The sequence below is a fragment of the Mytilus edulis genome, chromosome 7 (genome assembly GCF_963676685.1).
Source record: "Mytilus edulis chromosome 7, xbMytEdul2.2, whole genome shotgun sequence".
NCBI lineage: Eukaryota > Metazoa > Mollusca > Bivalvia > Mytilida > Mytilidae > Mytilus > Mytilus edulis.
In genome coordinates, this window is record NC_092350.1 from 19,902,683 (window position 1) to 19,915,519 (window position 12,837).

General features: G+C 32.8%; 1 protein-coding gene across 3 annotated transcripts in view; it reads left to right on the top strand.

Moving 5' to 3' along the window:
* The window catches only part of LOC139480969 (Fanconi anemia group E protein-like), a 31,927-nt gene that overhangs the window by 1,076 nt on the left and 18,014 nt on the right, over positions 1 to 12,837 (top strand). The window contains exon 1 of one of the 3 annotated variants that reach the window (XM_071263964.1): positions 7,879 to 8,004. The exons of 1 other annotated variant lie outside the window; for it this stretch is intronic. The gene's annotated coding sequence lies outside the window, so the exon portion shown is untranslated. Of the gene's footprint in view, positions 1 to 7,878; positions 8,045 to 12,837 lie in introns of those variants that run through there. One more of the 3 variants, XM_071263966.1, reaches the window with a different exon arrangement.

The following is a 12,837-nucleotide window of genomic DNA, read 5'->3' on the forward strand; positions in this document are numbered from 1 at the left end:
AACATGCCCTTTGATGCAAACAATTTGTAAATCAAACAACCGACACTACATGTAGTATACCGACCAACCCAAAAAACTGTGTTATTGAAAAAACGCTGAAAGGGCCTGCAATGACAACTGTGTAATGTTTCAATTAACCAGAAATAATTGCCGTATACTGAATTGAATAGTAAGGAAGCGTATTGTCATTTTTCTCTGAATATCAATTTTTACGTAATTTAACGCAATCTTATGTTCTTTTTCACGGGTTCAACCGAACATAAAGCATTTCTTTTCTATACAAGGCTTAATAACACAAAACACAAATATACTATGGGATGTAGGTTTGCAGCATCCAGTCTTTTAATAATACATTCAGAACATAATAACATGTGGGAAAAAAATTAGAATGCGGTAGGTGTTACGCCAAAAAACGGTCCTTATCACATTCTCTTCACTAGAAGTATGATCAATAGCCTGAACAATCTACAAAATATAATTACAAAAATAAGAAACAATTCGCAGCTACATTTAAATGAATGAAAGGAGAAATTGATTAAATACTGTAACTTTGGACAGTATACATGTGCATCTATTGAATTGTACAATTCTATAAGAATCATCTTAATATACGTGTAAAAGACAGTACCTATAGAACAACAAGTGGTTTGTTTTTTTTAAACAAAAACAAAATAAAAGTCAAACAGACCTTAACAGCAATTGAATTAAACGTGTAGACTGATTGAATGCAAACCGTCGAATGATTTAATTCCCGCTTAGGTATGCACGGGTGAATCCACCCGTGCAAATTAATACGCATAACGGTATTCGTTAAGCCTTATAACGAAAAGAAATTTATTTATGTTCTTTTTCACGGGTTCAACCGAACATAAAGCATTTCTTTTCTATACAAGGCTTAATAACACAAAACACAAATATACTATGGGATGTAGGTTTGCAACATCCAGTCGAGACAAAAGGCGAAAGAGTGTATATAAGATGCCAAGGTATAAGAAACAGACTGTCTTTCACCTATCCGTCTTTAGAATTTTCGGCTCGTCAACGGCCATTAACTTTGAAAAGCATATCTGAAACACCGTTGTTTGCGGCTTGAGAAGCGCCTCCTCTTCGTTAACTATACAAACTAAATTGTTTTTGTCTAACCCTATTGCACTTAAAGCTTCTCTGGCTCTAGTATAAGATGAAGGCTTATATATTTTACTCAATACTAAGGTATCTTTTGGGGGCTGCAAAGAACAAAAATGTACTCCGAAGAATTAATCTTAAGATTGCTAATTAAGTCACAATAATATTTTAAAAAAAAATTAACAGGATAAGTTGGTATAATATCCGTATTTGCTATCATAACTATACTACCTTGTCTATAAATATCGGTCTTGCCATTGTGAACTATAATTTCAACGTGTGTTTTATGAAAATTGATATTCATTATTATAAAAGAGAGAGTTCTTTGTATCTAAAAAATCAAGCATAAGCCAATTATAACATACAAAGTAACCTACAATAGGACAGGTTAGAATTATCCTGATACAGGTTAAATAGGAAGTTAAATTCTTTCTTTTGTATGGTTTTCGCCTATCACTGGCGGATCTAGAAATTTTTATAAGTGGGGGACCACTGACTGATCTAAGAGGGGGCCCGCTCAAGTCACGCTTCAGTGATTCCCTATATAAGCAACCAAATTTTTTCTCAAAAAGGGGGGGCCCGGGCCCCCTGGGCCCCCCTCTAAATCCGCCTCTGCCTATCCTTCAAGTACAGAAAATCACGACCAGGTCCGTGATACAAGCGGCCAGGTCCGCATAGTAAACACATTTACAATGTACAATCTACTGTTACAATATGAAAAAACAAAAAGTGGCAAGGTACGCATAAAGAAAGTTTTACTCAAAATTCATTCATTCATTTTAGCATCAAATTTCAATACAAGACATAGAAAGATATGCAATGTCCTATCCTTCAAGGACAGAACATCACGGCCAGGTCCGTGATAAAAGCGGCAAGGTCCGCATATTAAACATAATTTATGTACACTGTACAATCTACAGTTACAATATAAAAATAAAAAAAGCAGCAAGGTCCGCACAAAGATATTTTTATTAAAAATTCATTCATTCATTTTAGCATCAAGTTTCAATACAAGACATGGAAAGATATGCAATGTCCTATCCTTCAAGGACAGAACATCACGGCCAGGTCCGTGATAAAAGCGGCAAGGTCCGCATATTAAACATATGTACATTGTACAATCTACAGTTACAATATCAAAAATCAAAAAGCGGCAAGATCCGCATAAAGAATTTTTTCTCGAAATTCATTCATTCACTTTAGCATCAAGTTTCAATACAAGCACATTTGAAATAAACCTATAATCGTTGAAAACCGAATTCTGAGCACATCCCCTGTTGAAAAAAAAAACTAGAAGGGGTTTTATACTCAACAAAGTCTTGCACTAAACCAACAAACTTGCCGGTGTCAACAGACTCCAGTATCGGCCAGAAAACTGTCGATTTCAAGTAAGGGATATCCAATGTACCGTTAGCTTTACATAATTGAATATGTTTTACAGTGTAAGATATTAAAGATACATGTGACAAGAGCAAATTATTATCGATTGACCAGTCAAACGTGAATGCATCAATTATAAAAATATACCTTTTGTTAAAGGATCAAAAAGCTTTGAATTATACCTTGGGAGTTAATCATTGTCACTATTCGCAAATCGATCTAAGCTAAAAAGGTCCCAATATTTTATTAAAATAATGGAAAATTCTGTCCGACAACGACCAATCGTCAAAATCAAATATTTTCCTATACTGATCCGCGGTAGTATTCAAAGTTCTTGGTATCCACTCAATTTTCAAACACATCGAATTTTCTGTACAAAAATAAAAAATCTCCATAGCTAGATTGGGCAAATCCAGTTTCATACTGCCAACTTCCAATATTCTATCTACGTTTTGGTAATCGGTGAGTAGTTTGAAATTTATTTTAAAATGATCAGGAAAGCTTTCCAAGTCAAAATCACTGCCTTTAATTCTCGCCAAGTTGACCTTGAGATTTTAGTGAAGAATGCCAAAATTCTAACTCTTTAATAGACACAAGATCTAACTTAACTCTAGAGTCCCAAGAGGATCGATCATTTACTAAATGGTGTAAGTGACTGTGTCTTGTCAAAATTCTACATATATTACCTAATGCGGGTGGTAATGCAATGATTTTACCAATATCCGCTGCAAATTTCCTTGCAGTCGTATAACAAGGATTTATAAGTGTCACTTTTCTATGAAAACACAAGAAACTTTTGTGATTCAACATGCATATCTATATGAAGGTACCCCGATGATGTCTTGAATCAAACTTAAATGCAAAATTTGTATTTGCTGCATACGTTTTGGCCTCTTTACAACCTCGTATTTAAATTTAAATAACATTTTGTATTGATGTATGTGTCTGAGGTCAAGAATCAACACCGATAAAGGATTAACAACAAAAGGGGGAGTGCTAACTTCCTTAGCGACTCCCGTAAATACCAAAAATACAGAAGTAGGTGCATCGGTAATTTTCAAAAAAAAAACCAGATTCAAGTATATTCTAATCTATTCTATTCTTTAGGCAAAACTAATTTTTTGAACTCGGCCAATAAAAGTTTTTCTTTCCAAAATTGTAGGCTATAATACAATCGACCTTTTACATTATACACTTGTACTCACTCATTGTCATACTCATATGTGTCTAAACATAAATTAAAGTCAATCAAAGATAATACCTCATTTGGAACTGCTGGTGTTGTTAGACCGCTTATTTTTGGACACTTAGACGACCAATGTCCTGAGGAAAACAACGAGAAAGCCTCAGCTGTAGGGATGCTAGTAGGATTGTCATCTTCACTCCTATAATGACTTCTTGCAGGTGCACATTCCGGAGAACTTTGGACTTCCTCGTCAGACATGAAGTAGAAAAAAGTCAAACAGACCTTAACAGCAATTGAATTAAACGTGTAGACTGATTGAATGCAAACCGTCGAATGATTTAATTCCCGCTTAGGTATGCACGGGTGAATCCACCCGTGCAAATTAATACGCATAACGGTATTCGTTAAGCCTTATAACGAAAAGAAATTTATTTTCGCAAACCTTTTATCAATTCACAATTGTATGAAAATTGTTTTTGCGCATCTCCACTTTGCTACGTGTACTTTCCGTAGCGAAATTTTAAAACCATGTCCTTTCCATCGAAAAAAACACGGAGAATGTATCAAAGGGACCACAACCCGACCAAAGAGAAAACAGCCAAGTCATTATCGTGAAGATACATACATTGTGTATAATTGCGACATTAAGGTAGCACAATACAAAGATTTGTTCACTCCCAATCAGACAACTTTAAACTGATTTAATTCATTTAATCCTTCTTTATATATTATAAATGAGGTACCAAAAGAAAGAAGAAAGATTAGTCTTTCAAATTGTGATAATTTCATTCTGACATAATATTACATAATTAATTATTATGTAATTAGTTGCTATATTGTGATGTCCACATTTGAATGAATTTAGCGTCTTTGTTCTTCATAGCATCCTAAAATATTTTATAGATTCTTGTACAACACAGCTTGACCTCCAAAACTATGTCTTAGATTTCCAAAAACATCAATAGAACAAATTTTATACCCAAATGCATTTAGTGGTCTCTTATGAATTGATGTTGAAAATTTCATTGTAGATTTATGAGAGAATGAAATACAATTGGAAAAATCTGAGACCCCGTTTTGGAGGTCAAACTGTGTTGTGCAAGAATCTATAAAATATTTTGGGATGCTATGAATAACAAAGAAGCTAAATTCATTCAAGTATGGACATCACAATATGGCAACTAATTACATAACAATTGATTATGTAATAATTATGTCACAATGAAATTATCACAATTTGAAAGGTTAATCCTTCTTCTTTCTTTTGGTACCTCATTTATAAAATTTAAAAAAAGATGAGTGGAATTACATCAGTTTAAAGATGTCTGATTGGGGATGAAAAATCTTTGTATTGTGCTACCTTAATTATCCTTTATCCCTACGTATCTTTATGCAAACGACTTGGCTTTGTGCTAAATTGTGTCACAATATCAAAATTTTGGCAGACGGACATGTTAATGGCGTTATTTACAAAAACACAACTTCTCACATTATATAAACACGATAAATGTAAATTCGATATAGTCTTTGATCATAAAATATATAAAACTTTGTGAATAATCATAATGCTTGTGTCATAACGCAAAGGTTTCAGATATAAATGGGTACAAATAAATATAGAACTGGGCATGCACAAAATAAACATAATTATATTGGACTATATATAGTGTCGGTTATTTGATTGACAAATTGTTTGCATCAAAGGGCATGTTCTCCTTAGATTGGTTAGTTGATTGATTTTGATGGTTTGTAAGTGTTTTAGCTTGTTTGTTTATTAATATAGATTTAGCATATTATCAATATATGAATATTTCGGCAAGTTTTATTCGTACTGAAAGCCATGCATAATTCTTTTTATATTAGAAGTTTATAGATTTGAATTCAAGAGCACAGTTTTGTGATTTTCTGTAGAATTATGCAACAATTTGAATTATAGTGCATGCAGTTTAAAGATTATTTTCATAATTCTGCAATGATTAAATTTTATTCCATAGTTTTACAAATTCGTAACTGGGATAATTCTGCGATGATTCAAATTCAAGTGCAAAGTGACGCAATAATTTGCATATAATTCTGCAAGTTCCAAATGTTTGTTTTTTTTATATCTTGTGCACAATTTTTCAAAACTAACTTTTTTTTAGTTCAAAACCCATTGTGCTACGTTCTGTATGTCATTTCGTAGATGTCTACGTTTTTCTTCATTTTTTATCTTCTCTTTTTTAATCAGTTGCATAGTTTTGCCAGTTTCTTTGATTATGTGAACAATGTTCGATATTAGTCTACTGATATCTTGTGTATTGTGCACAGTTCTCATTTCATTCTGGTGCACAGTTTACAGTTTTGTATAGTTGTTTTTTTTGTGAATTACTACATGCATATTTTCCTTAGAAACTCAGAAGGACTGATCAATTTAATAGTGGACATTTTCCTACCATTTCTGTTTTTAAGTATACGAAGAGGATTATTTTGTTAGCAACGTACTGACGAGTCGAGCACTTTTCAACATATTTTCCTTAGAAACTCAGAAGGACTGATCAATTTAATAGTGGACATTTTCCTACCATTTCTGTTTTTAAGTATACGAAGAGGATTATTTTGTTAGCAACGTACTGACGAGTCGAGCACTTTTCAACAGAATTTTATAATTTGTTGTTTTGTTACATCACTCTTTCGAATTTTAGATGGATGATTATGTGTCAACAATTATATCAAACCCTGCATTCCTCATAAAACTATCCCATTCCAGAAACCTGTCACAGTTATTCTTAAATAGTTTTCAATGTCTGTCACGTGTCGTTTTTGGTTATTGCTGTAGAACAAATCGGTCCATTCGTTTTCTCTTTTGTATTGTTTACTTAAATCAAGGATTTGTATAGTCTTATATACACTATACAAAACCTTGCTTAAATGTTGTCTTACCGGTTTATAAAGATTTATAAACTGTGTTGCGTTCGAAGCGCTTTTCTGGATAAACGTTCATCCGGAAAGCTGGTACATTTATTTTTATGTTAGCCAAGGGCAAGCACATAGATTCGGATTTAGGTTTTGTTCATTGTTGAAAGACGCACAATGTACGATAATTGTTCCGCTTTTTGCACTCAGTTTGGTTTTGGCCTTTGTCACATTGCATACATGATTGTCTGTTATACATTTTACTACTATTTTTCGATGTTGTCGACGTGTATTTTTCCGCCTAGCAAAAGTTGAGCTTTAAATTTTGTTAAAATGCCATGATAAAAAAATAACTGTTCCTGTAGGAAAAAAAATATTCTTACAAAATAATTCAGCATCAAAGTTTTCCTGACATCTTTTTTGACAGCTTCAACTTATGTTGGGTTTTTTTCATGTGAGACAAAGTTTTAAAAATGTCGTGTTTAGTTATTGTGTTTATCTTATTCATATCAAACTCAGTGATAATGCTCACAGATGATTTTTCAGTATCATCAGCCAAAAGACAAATTTCAGATTCATCAAGTTTTATTAGAGCCGACAATAAGGCATAATTTTATTTTGCCAACGCCAGCAAAATAGCATCTGCCAATTAAAAAAAATAAATAATTAAGACTTTTTTGTATATATATATGGGATAAAGAAAAGCCTGAGCAAAGGTAACGTGAAAATAAAAAAAAAAGATAACGTTGAGTATTTTAATATTTATATACATGTATATGTTTTGGTATTCAGGTCGTCCATACATTGAACAAAGGAATTTCTGTTAGAAATAGTTTGGGAAATCCACTAGTTTATTCTCCGAATTAAATAAATGAATGAATTAAGTTTGAAATTTTAAAGAGTGCTTTGAATTTTTTTTTCAGATATTGATTTGAATATTTTTTAGATAACATCAAAATGACGAATTCAGAAATACAGTTTCGTTTTATCAAGATAACGATATATTTTTATCGAGATCTCGATATCTTTAACCGAGATAACGATTTAATAATCCGGGATCTCGTTTGAATGAATCGAGATAACGATATAATATTACAGTTTTGTTTTATCGAGATCATGGTAAATCGGTAGTGTTTTATCGTGATCTCGAATAAAAAAAATATTTTCTTTTTTTTTTGTGTCCCCTTACGGCTTCCGTAGTTTAACGAAAAGGACGTTATTGTCTATTTTTTCATATAATTTTCGTTGGTAATTGTTTGATAAAAATTAAATCATTTGTGTGTTTTTAAAAAGGTGTGTAATATCGCAGAGATAAAGATGACATTTGACGTCACTAAAACTTTTTCCGCACAAAATTTGATTGATTTCTCTCACCGAATTGGATAAGTCCTGTCCATTTGTGGATACAAAATCCTGTAAAGGTATGCAGGAACATATATATTAAATATACTGTTCCCGGAGGTATGACCACCAGAGGCGGATCCAGAACTTTTCCTAAGGAGGGCCTCGCTGACTGACCTAAAGGGGGTTGGGGCCCCGCTCCAGTCATGCTTCAGTGATTTCCTATATAATCAACAAATTTGTTTCCACGAAAGCCCCCCCCCCCCTGGATCCATGCTATGACCACAGGCACTTGTGTCTATCCATTGGAAGACCCACTATCAACGTATATTTACTCAGAAATATACGTTGATAGTGGGTCTTCCAATGGATAGAAACAAGTGCCTGTGCCCCGGGTATGACAGTAGTGATAGTGTTTGTATTCCCCACTTACGGGCATTGTGTTTTTCGGTCTGTGCATCAGTTCGTCCATCCGTCCGTCTGTCCCGCTTCAGTTTAAAGTTTTTTTTTACTTATTACCGCGTTTGTACTAACTTGAGCAACACAACGGATCATGACAGGGGTTTCACTTCATTTTGTTTGAAGGGGCCAATTAGAGATTTAAGCAGGCCCAAAGCTAAAAGGGGGGGTTTGGGGGGGCTTGCCCCCCCTCGATTTTTTTAAAATTAGACGCAAAATCCTGCATTCTGGCGCATTCTGGGCATTAAATTATAGTTCTGAAAATGTCACTTTTACCACTAGCCCCCTTGTTATTTAAACAAAAAGGCTTAAAAACCTGCATTCCTGGCATAAAACTATAGTTCTGAAAATGTCATTTCTACCCCTCAATGATTTAAAAAAAAAATTAGACACAAAATCCTGAATTCTGGCCATGGCATAAAATTATTATTGTTCTTAAAATGTCACTTTTACAGTACTACTGTTAATGTAGGCAACCTAAAGTTTTTCTAAGTCAATGAATGAATTATTATCTAACATCACCAAGTCAGAAAGTATAATATTGAAATATTTTCATTTTTATCACTTTAATAAGAGATTAATTTTTATAATGATTGATGGATACAATTCAATGACACTTATGTATAACAACTTGTTATCCATGCCAAAATAGAGTTCACCAGCAACAATCGTCCTCAAAATCTGATTCATCCTCAGAATAAAAAAATACTACATTGAGCATCATAATTTATTTCTGGCTTTATATTGTTGATAAAAGGTTTCATGTACATGTAGTAGCAAAAACTCTGAACCTGACAAGAGGTTAATTTTATTTAGATAGGGACTTGGGACAATAAGAAAATTATGGTGCTATTTACATTTAAAACCAGATTCTTGTTCTACCTTTGAGGACCCCTAAAAAATTTGGACAGCACTTCCCCTGCACGCAGCAGTTTTAAATATCCCCCTTCCCATTATCCCGGTGGTATGAAAAGATGTGTAAAGAAAGAAGAAGAAGAAGTGCTGGCCAGGCTCATTTATAAGAAAACATGAGCTTCCACTTCTTCTTAATTTCATTTGATAGCTTTTAAAAGGGTTACATACCTCACAACTGAAAGTATTATGACCAGAAATATATCTATGATTTGGAACGGGACCTGTCAATGCAACTTTTCATCGATGTACCCTGCCCCCTTTTCGGATGCTCTGTAGTTGCCGGCAGATCGACGGGGCCAGTTGTAGACATCAATTAAACAGTAAAACTATAACGTCATTCAAACTGTTCCAAATCTTGTCAAACTACATAGTAATCCAAACCTTTTCTACTCTTTGACGTGGTAGTTGTTAAAGTGAAAAAAATCATGTAGTGTTCTGGGTGCTCCGTAAACGGAGGGATCTACGTACATACATACATAATGAAGACTCGAGAGCTGCGAGGGTACATACTATTCATTCAATCATAACAAGGTGTAACACCACTAATTCAGGCCCGGCCAGAAAGCACATACCAGAAAGTAGTACATATTTAACACAAAATAGTTCCTACGCATGGACATAACTTTCAAAATATTTAGAATATTTTATTAATTTTGGTATCAAATGAAAGCTGCATGACTGGTGATCATTGTAGAACAATTTTTGACTGATAAATTTGAATAATAAAAAAATGGCATGAAATTTAAAAAGGAGGGTACATTTTGCCTTTTTGTCAGATCGGAAGTACCTGTTTTGGTACATCTGAAGTTCTGGGAACCAGTTCTTTCTTATATGCAATGTAAGGTATGTTGATTTTTTCAGTACAGGACACCAGAAGGTGTTGATTTGACATGCAATGATTGCCACTTTATTTGAACTTAAAATAAAAGAGGTGTGCCTGCTTGAAACGGAGGAATTTAACATAGAAAGCAATAGGACCATGAATTAGTGGTGTACTTCCTATTACAGAGAATCACCAGAAATCCAATTTTTAGAAGTTGTACCTATTCCAATGAAAATAAGTCAAACATGATGTTAGTAATCATGTCTAATAATTTTTTTTGGGTCAACAGTCCTGCTTATGGGAAATTTAAGCTCTTAAATTGGCATACTCAAGTATGTTAGCCTTTTATGGTCATACAACATGCATGCAGTTAAGTCTTGACTCCAAGTTCTTATTTTTGCATTTTTTCTGATTGAAATCAATAAAACACATATTTTATGACTTGTATATAGAAAAGAATAGCTCTTGGTAAAAGTAATCTTATGATTTTTCAAGTTTTTTTGTTTTTCTTATGGTAGCCTTTAACAATCTAGGCAAATGGTATATACTCATATAAGAATTCTAAAATATCACTGTACATGCAATTTTGAACCAGTTTAGCAAGTTATCTAGCTGAGGGATATATAAATTGCTCTTATTAATCTATGTTTTACCACAGAATTATGGTTCATACAAAAAAAAAGCCTTTTTTCAATTTCAAGAAAAAAGGGGGGATAATTTCTCATTTATATCTTAAGTTTGGACTAATATATTTTTATGTAATGAAGAACCTCTGATAAAAATATGACTATTAGTAAGCGCATAGCTTTCCTAATAGAAATTAATAAATAAAACAGTGATATTGAGAATAAAAAAAGTATATTGGTCACTGGTAATATACATATGCAGTCTTCTTTGAATAACCCATATGTTACTACCAGTCCAATTTGAGCTTTGAAGTAATAAAATAGTCTTTGGACTAAAGCTTTATATGTTTTTTATTGCTTGAAATAGATCATAGAATGAAAAAAAGTAATGAACAAGTCAATATAGCAAGTTTGGTTCTGTTATAGGTGTAACACCACTAATTCAGGCCCGGCCAGAAAGCACATACCAGAAAGTAGTACATATTTAACACAAAATAGTTCCTACGCATGGACATAACTTTCAAAATATTTAGAATATTTTATTAATTTTGGTATCAAATGAAAGCTGCATGACTGGTGATCATTGTAGAACAATTTTTGACTGATAAATTTGAATAATAAAAAAATGGCATGAAATTTAAAAAGGAGGGTACATTTTGCCTTTTTGTCAGATCGGAAGTACCTGTTTTGGTACATCTGAAGTTCTGGGAACCAGTTCTTTCTTATATGCAATGTAAGGTATGTTGATTTTTTCAGTACAGGACACCAGAAGGTGTTGATTTGACATGCAATGATTGCCACTTTATTTGAACTTAAAATAAAAGAGGTGTGCCTGCTTGAAACGGAGGAATTTAACATAGAAAGCAATAGGACCATGAATTAGTGGTGTACTTCCTATTACAGAGAATCACCAGAAATCCAATTTTTAGAAGTTGTACCTATTCCAATGAAAATAAGTCAAACATGATGTTAGTAATCATGTCTAATAATTTTTTTTGGGTCAACAGTCCTGCTTATGGGAAATTTAAGCTCTTAAATTGGCATACTCAAGTATGTTAGCCTTTTATGGTCATACAACATGCATGCAGTTAAGTCTTGACTCCAAGTTCTTATTTTTGCATTTTTTCTGATTGAAATCAATAAAACACATATTTTATGACTTGTATATAGAAAAGAATAGCTCTTGGTAAAAGTAATCTTATGATTTTTCAAGTTTTTTTGTTTTTCTTATGGTAGCCTTTAACAATCTAGGCAAATGGTATATACTCATATAAGAATTCTAAAATATCACTGTACATGCAATTTTGAACCAGTTTAGCAAGTTATCTAGCTGAGGGATATATAAATTGCTCTTATTAATCTATGTTTTACCACAGAATTATGGTTCATACAAAAAAAAGCCTTTTTTCAATTTCAAGAAAAAAGGGGGGATAATTTCTCATTTATATCTTAAGTTTGGACTAATATATTTTTATGTAATGAAGAACCTCTGATAAAAATATGACTATTAGTAAGCGCATAGCTTTCCTAATAGAAATTAATAAATAAAACAGTGATATTGAGAATAAAAAAAGTATATTGGTCACTGGTAATATACATATGCAGTCTTCTTTGAATAACCCATATGTTACTACCAGTCCAATTTGAGCTTTGAAGTAATAAAATAGTCTTTGGACTAAAGCTTTATATGTTTTTTATTGCTTGAAATAGATCATAGAATGAAAAAAAGTAATGAACAAGTCAATATAGCAAGTTTGGTTCTGTTATAGGTGTAACACCACTAATTCAGGCCCGGCCAGAAAGCACATACCAGAAAGTAGTACATATTTAACACAAAATAGTTCCTACGCATGGACATAACTTTCAAAATATTTAGAATATTTTATTAATTTTGGTATCAAATGAAAGCTGCATGACTGGTGATCATTGTAGAACAATTTTTGACTGATAAATTTGAATAATAAAAAAATGGCATGAAATTTAAAAAGGAGGGTACATTTTGCCTTTTTGTCAGATCGGAAGTACCTGTTTTGGTACATCTGAAGTTCTGGGAACCAGTTCTTTCTTATATGCAATGTAAGGTATGTTGA